This window comes from Eleutherodactylus coqui, chromosome 6 (assembly GCF_035609145.1).
Source record: "Eleutherodactylus coqui strain aEleCoq1 chromosome 6, aEleCoq1.hap1, whole genome shotgun sequence".
NCBI classification, from domain to species: Eukaryota; Metazoa; Chordata; class Amphibia; order Anura; family Eleutherodactylidae; genus Eleutherodactylus; species Eleutherodactylus coqui.
In genome coordinates this window covers 39,364,489-39,380,009 of record NC_089842.1, presented here as the reverse complement: position 1 = coordinate 39,380,009, position 15,521 = coordinate 39,364,489, and the positions used below count along the sequence as shown (strand labels likewise).

The 15,521-nt window shown below is 44.4% G+C and overlaps 1 protein-coding gene across 1 annotated transcript in view; it reads left to right on the top strand.

Moving 5' to 3' along the window:
• The window catches only part of CDON (cell adhesion associated, oncogene regulated), a 107,717-nt gene that overhangs the window by 27,977 nt on the left and 64,219 nt on the right, over positions 1 to 15,521 (top strand). The window contains exon 3 of the mRNA XM_066606624.1: positions 277 to 319. The gene's annotated coding sequence lies outside the window, so the exon portion shown is untranslated. The remainder of the gene's footprint in view (positions 1 to 276; positions 320 to 15,521) is intronic.

The window sequence follows — 15,521 nt, the reverse complement described above, 5'->3', positions numbered from 1 at the left end:
TACATTTATATTCAGCCTATAGCAGGTCCTTACATTTGTATATAAACCTAGTTTGTCTAAGTAAAATCCAGTCCTACTAATGTCACACTAGTACGCGACCATGTTTCCTGCCCAGGCCTCAATGATCTCACTGTAGAGATGTATAAAGTGCGAGGGACTGAGCACAGAGCCGTCCTGACAGCTGTAAATCTGATCTCGCTGCTGCTAGTGGATTTGCTAAAATACGTAATTCATTTAATAACATTTCTTTGTTATTTTTATATGTTTTCCTTGTAGGATTTTGGCACTTGGACAGACATCTCCGGGCCAGCTGCTCCAGGTAAGCATGCAATAACTGACTGTGTATAAAGAATGAATAAGAGAGCGCGTAGTGTGAAAACTTGTGCAAACAGTGGAGCCGTGGTCTTGAACAAGAACTCTGATTTCAGGTTTTGACTGGTTGCTATGGGTAAAGCTGGTTATAGACATGATATAACTGCCGATCACATGATTTGTTGACAGATATCTTCCCAAAATGCTGAATTAACACACCCAATCAGCTGTGCAGGGTGTAATATAAATGGCTGCAGGAAAACTCTAGTTCCAATTATCTCTGGGAATGCAGAAGTCCGCACAGTAATTGTTGGTGGGTCATTTAGAATATGGCCGCATTATCATGTCTAGGGCCAGCTCAAAGGTATATGTACCATAGAGGCAGACCATGCAGCTGCTATGGGCCCATGGGGAGAGGGGCTCAGTGATGTTCAGTGCAATCCCCTTTTGTACTGGGTGGTTGGAACTAATGCACGCCCGTCCTCTCCAAAGAAAGTGAATTGCTCAAAAAAAGGGGGCTGCGAATTGTCTTAAAGGAATTTTACAAGGAAATACTATTGATGAGCTATCCTCAGAATAAGTCATCAATGGTTGATTGGTTGGGATCTGCCTCCTGGGACCCATGCTGATCAGCTGATCGGGTGTCCGTTGTCAGCACCGTGCTCCTATCCATGTAGTAGCCGGTGCTGGTAACTGCATGCACAGTTCTAATTAAAATCAATGGAAGCTGCACCTGCAGTTACAAAGACAAACCACCACACAGGGATCGGAGCAGCAGCTTCCATTCTGTACCGTTGTGTGCAGCAGTGCTGACTGTGCGCATCTGATCGGCGGGGGTCCCGAACAGCAGACCACAGCCAATCAACTATTGAGGAACTTTCCTGAGGATAGCTCATCAATAGTATTTCCCCCGGAAGATCCCTTTAAGGGTGCATTCTGACGACCGTATATCAGCTGGGTTTTCAGCCCGGCGTCTCTCTCTGCAGGGGGAGGAGGCTGGAAGAGCCGGGAGCAGTGCCCTGAGCTCCCGCCCCCTCTCTGCCCCTCGCCACTATTTGCAATTGCAGGGGCGGAATGGGGGCAGAGCTAGGTTGCTCCCAGCTCTTCCAGCCTCCTCCCCCTGCAGAGAGGGACGCCGTATATCGGCCGGGCTGAAAACCCAGCCGATATACGGTCGTCTGAATGCTCCCTAAGGTTCATGGAAAAGGAGTGAAAGACTTTCCCACAGGGTGTAAATGCTGCATATTTTTGTACGGAAAAAACGCAGCATTTACAGTAGCAGCAAAGTGGATGAAATTTTAAAGGGGTTGTCCTTTTACTATTGGCTTTGATTTTTACTAATCCTCATGATAGGTAATCAATAATTGATTAGCGAGGATATGACGCTTGGGATCCCCGCTGATAATCTGGCCCTCTGTCAGTGCAGGCAGCTCTGGAAGCAGATAGTGCTGTCCATATTGCAGTGGCCCAGGTTTGCACTGCAGGCAGAGTTCCCATTGAATTCAATGGGAGCTGTGCCTTTAGTACCAAACTGGGCTACTGCAATGTTGACAGCGCTATCCTACTTCCAGTGCTGTCTGTACGCTCAGCTACCCCTACGAACAGCTGATCAGCTGCAGACCCTCGCTGATCAATTGTTGATGACTTATCCCGAAAATAGATCATCAATAGTAAAACCTCTTCAACCAAACCTGTCCACATACTGCAGAAGAAATCACATTGAAATTGACCTGCAATTCGGTTTTTTAATCCACAGCATGTTAATTGTTTGCTGTGGATTTTTGAAATCTGCAGCAAATCAAGCATTTCAACACCGAAATCTGCAACAAAAATTGCACAATTTGATGTTTTTGTGGATTTTGAGTAGATTCATTGCAGATTTTCTCCTGCAGGAAATACCTTTATACCGGTTCTAAACTGTCTATGGATGTCATATGAGCGCTCTCAACTTATCTGACTGCTCTGAGGTGTAGGAAGCTGCAAGTATATCTAGTGCACTCTCCGGCCCTGGAGAAATAAAGAGGGCCACATCACTTCTCTGACTGCCTGATGCACCCTGTGCTAAGTAGGTGCATCAAAAAATCGCGTCCATTAGAACCAATGGTTTCGTATGGATTCCTTCAGACGAACGATTTTTTTGACGCACCTAAAAAATCGGACCGCAATAGATAGGAAATAAGCACTTTATTTCAACGCCGAAATTTCTTTGTGCGCTAAAAGATAGTTCAAGACCTATCTTTGGAACACAAAACGCAGGAAGCTCCATAGACTCCTATGGGAGTCTATAAGAGCCATCCAAAAAAGGGAGGAGGAGGGAGTTTAGCAGCAGCGAGCGCTGCTAAACACAGACAGGTGCCTCTAGTTGAAAAGTTATAAAAGTAGTTCTGCCGACCGAGGGATTTCAGGACTGTGGCGTTAATTCACCGCAGCCAACTCTGTGAATAGATGATAGGATAGCGAATAACAGCTGCGACTTGGTTGCGGCTAATCTTCGTTCATGCGATTCACTGATTTTGTGACGCACCTAAATTAGCGTTAAAATAACGCTCGTACGAAAGAGGCCTAAAGCTAATGATTTTCATGGGTTTCATTGTCATTTGCGATGTTTTCAATCATGCGATGTTGCGAAATTTGAAAATTGCAGCATGTCCTATGTTTCAGCATTTCGATTTTTCGTAATCATAGACGGCAGCGATGCAACGCTCAAAAACGCCTGAACAAAACTGTGATTTTGCGAATATTTTCTTGCGGCGATTTTGCGATTCCCCCGTGTGAAACTAGCCTAAGAAACTTCACCTGCTTTGATCAACCAGTGCTGCCCAGTCACAGCAGCAGGTAGTGTCTTAGACTACGGATGCATACTAGTGCACACTGTGCATCAGGTAGTCAGAGAAGGGGTGCAGCCATCCGTGTTCCTCCAGAGCAGGAGGGTCGCTTTATGCCCTTCCCCTTATGGATCACATCCAAGAGTATTTTATAGCTCATTATATTGTATCTAATGAGACAATATAAGCCTCTGCACATACTGCTCGTCAGTGTTGTATATGACCTCAGCTTTGAACAAGCACCAAAAAAAATGGTGACATACACCTACCTCCATATTTACTAGTAACGGAGCAGTGCAGATGGGAAGGGGCCATCTAGTATGAGAAAAGCAACCGGAGCCCATGACCGTGACATATACAAACAGCTTGTGTGATCCTTCCCAGACACAGGGGGCACTGCCCAAAAACTTACAAAGGCTGGATTAAACTAGTGAATTTTTTAAAGGGACAGTGACCTAAATAAAAACTTTGCAAAGTTTTCAAATATTGTATGTTTTCATGTTTCCCCCTATTCGTGAAAGATTTGGTTTGATGAAAGTAAGCAGAGATGAAATGCTTACATCAATAAGCGTCTGTGAGTCTGTGAGTCTACCACCTTCCCTTGAATTGGTGTAGTCCCTCAATTCTTAAGACTCTCAATATAAGATATATTGGCATCTTGCTCTTAGAATTGTATAGGACTATGAAAAGGATACAGAACAACAAGGGTCTGTCTGGCCTCATGTCCACAGGCAGATTTTTGCTCCGGAATCCGGAGTGGGCGTCCGCCTCCAGATTCCGCGGCAATAACTCTCCATAACATGCTATGGAAAAACGATTCGTCATGCACACGAGCGGAAACCAACTGCGGTTTCCGCTCTCGGATGAAAAATTGCAGCATTCTCCATTTTACTGCGGAATTTTATTGAAGTCAATGGAAGCCGTCCGAACCGCAGGCCTTGGCGCGCAATCACTGACCGGAAAACGGAGGGTTAGAAAGGGAGAGCAGGCAGGTGTCTGTAATGGAGAGATATATTTTGAAGGAACGCTTAGGGAAAAGGTGTGTGCTGAGATGTAGTGGCCCTACGGGAAGAACCCGAGTGTATTGCTCTTCTGCACTACTGCCTTCCATTAGAGCTTACTTGGTCCTCCTGCCTGTGTTTGGACATGAATAGAACTTTACCAGGTCAGTTATGTAATTAAGCTCTTGGACTGTAAGTACCTGGAAATGGGAAGATTGTTGGATTGTGCCTGAAAACTGGCTGCATAGTTGGACATTGGCCCGAATGGGCATTTGTTATTGGTAATTGAATCCTTGTTTCTTCATTTCTTCAGCATCAGTATGGAGTCTAGAGGTTTCCAGAGCTTCCCAAGACGATTCCCTGTGACCCTTTGGGCCTATTTCTGCAGCAGCCGAGCCTGAGGCAAGCTGTTGTGGGGGAGACCCCAGGGAAAACAAGATGGATGTCATGGGTGGCTCTGCGATCTCTCCCAACAATGGCGGAAAATGGGCATAGCTTGGTCGCGCGCAGTGGAACAGGTATAATGACTGCAGCAAGTTGTTCGAGCAGTGTTGTCCCGTGACGGCAGTACCCTTGTGGGGTAAACTCGAGTTGATGGTGATAAAATAATGGAGACGAGTCCACGTAGCTTTGTTGCAAACTTTCCCGCGCCTGTATCTTCTCCTCCCACCTCTACCAGTTAGGGATTTTCTATGGCAGCAGCCAATCCTGAGCAAGCTGTTACGGGCAGAATAGTTTAAGTCTGTGAAGAAGGGGGAAAACAGGTTCACTCCTCCATATGATACCTTCTATGTCTCCATAAGAGCACATAGTCAGGTATTTCAGAACTTATGATTGTGTGGCTATCCTGTAGGATCCTCTGGGCCACTACATTTCCAGAAAAGGCCCTCCAACGAACCAGTATGGCCCGAATCTGGGCACAGGACACTGCTGTCGGCAATAACCACATGCATTGAGAGGGAAACAATTGTATCGCTGCGGGATCTTGGGCTCTCGCTCTCTGAGGTGCCTCCGGCAGTAAGGTACGCTACTCCATTGGACTGGGCAGCACCCCACGCTACTCCATTGGACTGGGCAGCACCCCAGCTGATTCCCGGTAATTGACACCAACCCTGGCTATTCATATTGGGCCAATTGCTTCACTTATGTACCAGTGAACTACCTACCATAGAAGGAAAGTATCACAGCGCTATTCAGCTACCTCAAGAACTAGTTGTGGGGAAGAATTTTTTACTTGTTGATCCTCCTTACACAGCCCTTCACATTATGCTAATTCTTAGCAGATAAGGCAAAACCAAGATGTGGAAATGTGGGCACTAGGATAGGTAATTTGGGTCCCAGAGCAGCTATTGCCTGTAGGTGCCAGGAGGGGGCCTTCCTTTTCTTTTCCCTCCTTCCTCAGTGATGATCCCTGCCACGGAGCAAAACTGTAGATCTGGCCATGGAGATTTTGGCAGCATGCTCTCCGTGTTTACGACATTTTCCGGCGTGGATCAGAATGTTTTTTCCATCCTTGCATTGAGCAGCGCAGACTTTGTATTAATTCCCACTAATCGACCTCCTTTCCTCTTCTCTTCACTCTGCTGGGAAACACAATCCACTCTGGCAGTTTTCTGGATTAACTCTAATGGAGGGAACGACTAAACTGTTTTTGAAGTAGAGAAGGCGGGATGGTTGGCTCATACAGCGAAATGAGTGGCGACTGAAATATGTCAGCTGCTCCAAGTGTCACTGACTATCAGACATCAGCCCTGATCCAGCAAACCTGTCACCCTGGCAAGAAGCATGGAGTACAGTGTTATAGTCCATTTTCTTCATATGCAATGTTAGCCCTTTCATTTCCTCTTAAATAATCATTGGCCCTCAGAGGGGCAGTCACCCAGCTTCTCCAAAACCCCTGACAACAAGTATGCAATGATGTGGGAGCAGCAGATACATTACCAATATGGCTGCCATAACAGCTGCCTCCGGGGTCGTTCTTCTGCTTTCTCAGAGCCCTGAATCGCAAACATGTCAATGGCGGCCTTAGCTATGTGTGACCCATGCAGTCACACAGGGTGCTGACCACTAGCTCATGGGGGGTCACAAGGTGGATGTAGACTGGGGGCGATCGTCTCCCTTAGGTCCACCTGGCCAAATGATCTTCCTGCATGCTGCTGCATCTTATAGAGCTACATGAATCACCATCCTCCTGGCTCTATATCCTCCCCTCTGATGCCAAGATGTCACAGTAAGCCCATCGGCTCTCCTGCAGCACAAATTGCTTGGTTCTCCTACTGTATTTATGTTAGAAGAATGGTTCTGGTGCTGTATTTGTTTTGTGCTTGGCTCTGGGGTTGCACTTATGTACTGAGGTTGATTCTGATGCTGTATTTATGTACTGTGCTTGGTTCTGTGGTTGTAATTATGTTATGTGCTTGGTTCTGGGGCTGTATTCATGTTATGAGCTTGGTTCTGGGCCTGTATTTATGTATTGAGCTTGATTCTGGGGCTCTATTTACGAACTGAGCTTGTTTCTGGGGCTGTATTTCTGTACTAAGGTTAGTTCTGGTACATTAGTTATTCACTGAGCTGCTCTGGTGTGGGTATGCTGTTATCTTGCTACTTTTTGCATAGTCAGAAAACAGGCTGAATGACTATGAGTGCAATATATACCCTGTTTCCCTGAAAATAAGACATACCCTGAAAATAAGACATAGCATGATTTTTCAGGCTTTTTGAGGATGCAAAATGATTTTTCAGGCTTTTTGAGGATGCTTGAAATATAAGCCCTACTCCAAAATTAAGCCCTGCTAACAGTTAATTTAAAAAGTCAATTTAAATAGTGTCCAGGCACCTATACATGTAAAAAAGTTAAACCTTTTTGAACAAAAATAAATATAAGACACTGTCTTATTTTCAGGGAAACTAGTTCTTTTATTATGATCGGAGGGGCACCAAAAAATTCTGCACATGGTGCCATTCAACCTAAGGCTGGCATTGAACCTATCTAGTGATGTAACCTGCACTCTCATATCACTACATCACTGGGCTGATGTGTCAGGAAAAGTTGGGTGACAACCCCTATGGGAGAGCTATAATGGCAGACATAATCAGATTAGCCATTCAAGAGTTTGGGAAAGCTGAATGACAAACCTTGTTGGGGATATTCTGAGTCTCTGCAATTTTTTGTTTTACACCAGGGCAACATGATTTTTAGTTTGTAGCAGTTGTACCCATATAATGATACACAGGCAGTGCCCAGGTTATGCCAACATCATTATATGCAAGGGAAGGCTTAAAGGACTAGTTCACTTTTTGGATAACTTTTTTCATTGGGCAGTTCTTGATGACACAAGTGGTGCTCAGACTCAATGTCATTAGCTGGTTTTACTAGCTAAACCATTTTTTGTGTCCCTACTTGTGTGCCATGGAAATCAATGAGCATTCATATAATGCACGGATGTCAGTAATCATACCGAGTGATTGCTGGCCTTTGTAGTGGCTTTCTCCTCTCATAAAGCTCCCTCTTCTGCCATTTATACTAGCAACGCAAGTTTTTAGGTAACCTCAAACACAAATGTCATTGGAATAGGAAGGACCATGTGAATACAATGCCACTTACACACCCACCAGGCAATAAGCCTCTGCCGAGGTTGCCAGCCCTGGCACTGATGCACATAATGGAGCCATGCGGCTCAGAAACAAACCTCTTCTAAAAGCATCTTCTTTTCTGGGCATGCATAAAACATATGGCAACATGCGATGCCACAGAGGATCTGCATCATTCTGTAGCCTGTCTGTGTGTACTGTAGCATACATACATAGGGAAAAAGGTGCAGGGGGCTTTGATCTTTGCCCGCTGAATTTCCAAAGAAAACCTCTCAATGCCGCCTCTGCCAGAGCCCAATAATGAAAACAGCAGGATATGATCACTTTCCAAAGACTGATTCTCTGAGCTCCGAGCTGCGGCCATGAGGGATAAACACCGTCTCTGAATGAGGGTCAAAGAAAAAGATGGCTCAGTCCTTCAGTAAATCCTTTCAGAGAAGCCGGCCACATTCTGCCCTCCAGCCATATTATTCTGCTCCTGTAAGTGGCCAGTACCCGTCTCCGGGCAACCAGTATATTGACACTTGAGTTCTCCCGGATGGGAGAATGTCTTCTGTGTACACTGGTCACACAATATACCAGGAGGACACTACCCGGGCCAATGATCTAGACTGCAGCTGCTACACGGCCACCGATGCCCAACTTTCAAATTCCATCCGAATATCAGGATCTTATGTAAATACAGCATTAGGGGTTAATTTTGAAAAAAGTCCTTCCTAATTTACTTATATGGAGGAGGTCCTAAAATGCGTAAAATGGTGCATTGCAACAATGTACAAAGATCTAAGGCATAACATGTGTGGAAAGAGAAAAGCAACAATGTTACTTATAACAGGCACTATATACATTGTTTCATTCTAAGCTTTACTAGCAGACTGTCTGATGATGGCACAGGGTGAAATTGCACAGTCTATGTAATAGGTCAGTCTGTGATTGGATGATTATGTCAGAGGATAACTGTAGTGATGTCACACAGTCTATATAGTCGATCAGTCTGTGATTAGATGATGTCACAGGATGACTGTAGTGAGGTTACACAGTCTATATAGCCGGTCAGAATGTGATTGGATGATGATGTCAGAGGATGACTGTAGTGAGGTCACACAGTCTATATAGCCGGTCAGAATGTGATTGGATGATGATGTCACAGGATGACTGTAGTGAGGTCACACAGTCTATATAGCCGGTCAGAATGTGATTGGACGATGATGTCAGAGGATGACTGTAGTGAGGTCACACAGTCTACGTAGCCGGTCAGAATGTGATTGGATGACGATGCCAGAGGATGACTGCATTGAAATCGCACAATCTACATAGCTGGTCAGACTGTAATTGGATATTGACGTCACACAGTTTATATAGCCGATCAGTCTGTGATTGGATGATGATGTCAGGGGATGACTGCAGTGAGGTCATACAGTCTATATACCCGGTCAGAATGTGATTGGATTATGATGTCAGAGGATTACTGTAGTGACAAAGGCCGCTGCCTCGGCCCAAACGTTGCGTTCTGCCATATTTGGATGTTCTAATAAAGATGAGGATTTTATCTATGAGATGACATCGTAAAGGATTTATTCCCGCTGTGCTGTTTCCTGATTGTATATGGACTGCAACTATTCGGTTCCACTGAAGTCTGGACCACAGGACCACAATTTACTCCCCCACTAAAGTGGTATTCTTTTTGGTTATGCCGCTGTCTTTCTCATCTACTTTAACTGTAGTGAGGTCACACGGACTATATAGCCAGTCAGAATGTGATTGGATGATGATGTCAGAGGATGACTGCAATGAGGTCACACAGTCTACATAGCAACTTAATCTGTGATTGGAAGATAATGTCATGGGTTGAAGACAATGAGATCACACGGTCTATGTAGCAGATCATTTTGTGATTGGAGGGCGATATTAGAGTTTAAAGGTAATCATATCAACCTATGTAGTGGATTCATGGATGATGATGTCACTGAGTCCATGTAACAGGTCAGCCTCTGATTGAATGATTATGTCATACAGTGTGTGCAGTGATGTCACATAGTTTTTGGAATATCCAGGCACTAGTAACAAACTATATGTTGTTTCTTCAGTCTCAGAATGTAACCTAATAGTTTTCCTGCGATGTCATTTTTGATCCACATACGGGGAGGTGACTCCTGAGGACTTTGATCGTCTCACCCACTAGTGCCACAGAATATGTTACTTTATGGACATATGATAGCTCATTTGTTCATGTTCTATAGAAGGTGCCTGAACCCCTAGCCACGGCAATGGCCCCGACATTGTCTGCATGACAGTGAGTGAATGGGAGAGGTAGAAGGAAGATCAGGTTCCCCTCTTTGTACAGTCCAGCTCTGTGAATGCTGTAAGACCCCCTGTGTGCAGCCATTAGGATCATTCCTGATTGGTCACACTCCACAGTCTCTTTTTTTCTTCCCTCTTTACTTTTGTCCTGCAAGCGTGAAACTCTATCCTGTTACTGGAGGGGCTGGGGGCTGGGACATACAGGGGTCACATACTGCCTGCTCGCATGTTACATAATCCATAGGAAGAACATACATGTTGCCTGACACAATCAGCTCATCCATATGTGACATGTAACTCATAAGCCCCTACACACTAGCAGGGTTTTTGTCCGTGTGGAGTCTCATTAAAAATTGGACTCCACACGGATGGCGTAAGGACCCATATTATTCTATATGGCAACACACACTACAGTATTTAACGTAGACACAAACTGCATGAAGAAACGAATCACATGCACCTTTCTGATGAGTTTTATGGTCCATTAAGGTCAACGGCGATAGAAAAAAAAAACGGACAGCACTCAGCTGCCATTTGTGTGCAGTCTGTGTGCAATACTTTCTTGAGAGATGCTGAAAAAAAGAATTTGGAACTGCACACGTATAAAAAAAACAGCCGAAAAAACAGGACAGGACTAGAGATGAGCGAACATACTCGTTTAGGGAGATTTCGCAATCGAGCAGCGCTTTTTTCGAGTAACTGACTACTCGCGCGAAAATATTCGGGGGGCGGCGTGGTGGAGCAGGGGGTAGCAGGGGGGAACAGGGGGGAGCTCTCCCCCCCCCCCACTCCCCTCTGCAGCCCCCCGCTCACCCCCGGCGCCCCCCGAATCTTTTCGCCTGAGTAGTCAGTTACTCGAAAAAGCGGTGCTCAATTGCGAAATCGCCCTAAACGAGTACGTTCGCTCATCTCTAGACAGGACCTATCTTTTCTCGTGCATAGTAATATCGCGCAAGAATCGCGCTAGTCAAAATGAAACCATTGAAATCAATGCTTTTGTTTCATCACTTTTCGTGGCCATGATTTTCACGGCTGCAAAGAGCTACGCAAAAACGGTTGTGAGTTTAAGCCCTCAACCTGCAACTTTTAACATGTCCCATTTTTCACTGAGCATGCACAGAAGTGAAAAAAGAAAAAGAAAGGCTGAACTGATTCATTAAAAATGGATGTAAATAGAATGAAATGCAAACAAACAGATAGAGAAGAGAAACCAAGTCATCTTGTAGATACGATACCTTTTAATGGCCAACAAAAATACATGATGTTACAGCAAGCTTGTGAGCCTCTCAAGTTCTTCCTCAGGCTTAATGAAATAGATATGAAAAGGCATGCATTCATTATGCCCGAGGAAGAACCCTGAGAGGTTTGAAAGCTCGCTTTAACATCATGTATTTTTGTTAGCCAATAAAAGGTATCATATCTACAAGATTACTTGGTTTCTCTTAGTGAGAACAATCACACTTTGCTCTACTGGCCAACACGGTACCAAACTTTTTTAATTTAACAAACTGATAGAAATGGTCTTTTTTTTCAGATCTATTAAAGGGGTATTCCGTCCAATGTTAATCGGTATAGATCGACTGATCCTCTATCCTGCTGTCAGTGCAGCAGGGCCAGACTCGTCATTGGTAGTCAGGGCTGGAAGTCTACTAGATGGCTGCACTCCCATTGAGGACCATAATGAAAAGCCAGAAGTGTAATAGGAGGCATCGCTCTCATTGATTTCAATGGGAGTGAAGCCGCCTATTACACTTCCGTCTCTGACCACAGTGGGCCGGAGGATCAGCTGATCAGCCGAAATCCTAAACGGTGAGTCCCCACCAATTAACTATTGATGACCTACCCTGAGGATAGGTGATCAGTAGTTAATACTCCCTGCTGCTTCCACTGTCTGTTTCCTACAAGATCTCCTGAAATCCCTTGTTCCACTGCAGGCCCCGTGGACATTACATATTTCAACTCTGTAGAGAACAGAAAACATATTTGCTGAAATCGTACTTCACTTTCACAAGTGATGAGCAGGGAATCAGAGCAGAACAAATCCTGGAAGAACTAGGAGGGTGATTAGACTTCTGGGATTACTCACAAGTTGGGCTTTCCATATATGCAGCAGAGGGTCATGGGAGGAATCGAAAGTTTCTGGCTCTGTCGGAGCTTCCCATATCCTAGCGTGAACCCTGATAAACGACATGTTCTGTATCGCTCCAGTGTCAGAAAACATCACAAAACCAAATGATCCGTGAAAGTATTTCCACAGCCGTCCACATGTCCTGGTATGCAACCAGCCATGATTATGTACCGTCCAAGAGATGAACGTCCTTGAAGTCATTGAATCAAATTCACTTCTTCTCAGCTGTCTCTGGGAAAGCTGGGTGACAAATAATATGGCTACTTCAGGGGTTGTCAACGGCATAGTCTTAGTGTGGTGATGCACATGGCCAGCCTTAACTATGTGCAACCCGTGAAGTTATATAAGGGTGCCAGCCGCCAGCTTGTAGAAGTGGAGGTGGATGTAGGCCCCTCTTAGGTCTGCCCAGATCTTCTTCCTCTGTGCGGCAGCATCTTGTAGAGTTATGTGTATAACTTTCCTCTTGACACACACTACAGCTCATCAACACAATTGCTTAATGTTATTTATGTTATGAGCATGGTTCTAGTATTGTACCTATGTTCTGAGGTTGGTTCATGCTTGATTCTGGTACTATATTGATTCACTGATCTGCTTTGGTGCTGTAATTATATTATGAGTTTGTTTTTGATGCAGTATTTATGTTATGAGCTTGGTTCTGGTAATATATTTATGTACTGACCTGTTCTGGTGCTGTATTTATGTAGTGAGCTTGGTTCTGGTATTGTATGTATTCCCTGAGCTGTTCTGGTGTGGGTATGCTGATATTTTTCTGCTTTCTGCACAAGCGGAATACAAGGCAGACTGCCTAGCAGTGCAAAATATATCATTTTTAGATATATTTATATATATATATTTCTTATGACCGGGAACAACCAGTGGTCCCTATGACATATACTCCTACCCTCTCTCGATTGGGACACGTTGTCACTGCCTACACTGTGATGCTTAGGATTTAGATAGAAAAAGGATCGCCGACCTGAAATGTTTCATTTTCTGGAGTTGCACAATAAAAAATTTAATTTTTTGTATTATTATTAGTGGGTGTTCGCTTTTTTTACATTTTCTATCCACTATAAAGCCATTGAAAGTGTTGCTTTCAGCTGAGCGCAACAGTCATATTTTATATGGGGTTCTGCTGTTACTCTTCTAATGAACCAGGAGGCTCCGGATGAACAGTACCATGTAGGTTCTACGACCTTCTGCCCATTGCACGGCCAGTTTCTTTTGCCCCGAGCTACACAGGTGATACTGGTTGCACCCTCTCCTGTAACTGATCCCCGGCTAATTTCCATTCCCAGATGGCTGCATATTATTTCATTGTTCCCGCCTCATCCATTCCTTAGTGAATAGTGTTGGGTCACAGACATGAATTGCAAACCCAAAAGCTGAACAAAGAATAATCCGTTGGGACAATGGGGACGACAGAGGCCTTGATGAGATAACGAGGGTTGTGCTGAAAATGTGCTCCAAGGAGCTGTCAACGTGAGAACAATGGCCTCCTCATAGAGCGCAGACACCGGGTAGTGGAGGCAGGTATGGAGATGACAGATCGCCAGCCTTCCTCACTCAGGTGCAGGAGGAGAGATTACGGCCGGCTCATATAATAGCCGCGCAAATCAGGAGTCTATGTCCTGTGAATTCGACGAAAAACTCTCTGGGAAAACGGAATCGCTCATAAGTCTTATTTTTGAAGGGGCTATTGTATCCAGAATAAGTTGAAGGCAACTTGTTATCAACTATGAGGGTTAAGCACAGGGGCGCGTTTTTGTCCCATTTTGCGGCTGTGAAAATCATGGCCGCAAAACGGGCCAAAACTAAACTATTGATTTCAATGGTTTCGTCCTCACTATCGGAATTCTCACGCGTTAATACTACGCATGAGAAAATAACTTTTTCAGAAAGTTCTGTGCAAGCATATAGGTAAATCGGTTGGGGTTCTGCTGCTCCAGATCCCCTCCGATCAGCTGATTCCCAGCACTGCTGGCACTAGGGACAGAACAGGGGGCATTGACCATAGCACAGCAGCCCAGGTTGGTATTGCTGGCGCAGCTCCCATTGACTCTAGTGCAATATCAGCCCAGGCTGCTGTGCGATCTGCTTCCTGCGCGTTGCTTGGAATCAGCTGATCGGCAGGGATCCTGAGCAGCAGACCCCCACCAATCATCTGTTGATGACCTATCCTGAGGACATGGCCTATTTTGGCGATAAGGATGCAACGATTTTTGGGGGATCTCCACTTTTCTAAAGCCATAGCTTTTTTATTTTACGGCCTAAATGGCCATATGACGAACTGTAGTTTTTCTTGGTGCCATTGTGCAGCATAAGTGACATGATAAATTTTTGTCGCAGGAGGGTATGATTACGACCATGCAAAAATGTCTTTTTTTTTAGGATTTTCCACTTTTGCACAATAAAAACTCTTTTTTTCTGGAAATTATAATTATCATTTATTTTTGACATCGCTGCATTCAAAGTCCCATAACTTTTTTATTTCTCCATAGATGGAGTTCTGTGTGGGCTTGTTTTTTGCGTGACGAGCTGTAGTTTTTATTTGTACCATTTTGGTATATACGGCTTTTTTAATCATTTTTATTGGGAGACAAAATACTTTTTTAGGGGTTTTTTTACGGTTATTTCCGTGCAGCATAAATAGCGTGTTTGATTTATGTTACAGGTTTTTACGGATATGATGATGCCAAATATGTGGGGGGGGGGTTAATACAAAGATGGGAAAATGGGCAAAAAAGTTTTTTTGTAATTTTTTTTTAATACTATTTTTATACTATTTTTTTGTTTATGTAGGGAACTTGAACCAGAAAATCTCTGATCACTGTGATAACATGAATATATGATAACATGAAGGAATAAAGAGTAAAAAGCCTAATTGCATCTCATGCTACCTGGATATTCAATATATGATCACTATGATAATGCATGATCGCCCACAAAGGCATCCGGTTTCCAAGGCAACTCACCCGCCCTCCACGATTACATAGTAAAGGGGTGATGAAATCTTTATATGCTGCCATCTACTTTGATAATTATGATATGTAAGGGTGATAACACCGATCCCTGCTGTTGCTGCAGGAGGCCAGTTGTCAGTCACTGCCGACTCCCGCTGTGGAATGGCATGGGCTCACATCTGAGCCCGTGCCATCCACAGGACGCTGTGCATTAGTATACATGAGTAGTCAAAGCCATTGCATGCTGCTCTGACTGGCCAGTACTGCTCATGTGAGCAGTGCTGGCCAATCACAGCAGCTTGCAGTGTCTCAGACTACTCATGTATACTAATGCACAGCGTTCATCAGGTAGTCAGAGAAGTGGCGCAGCCATCTTTCTTTATCCAAGACCGGAGGA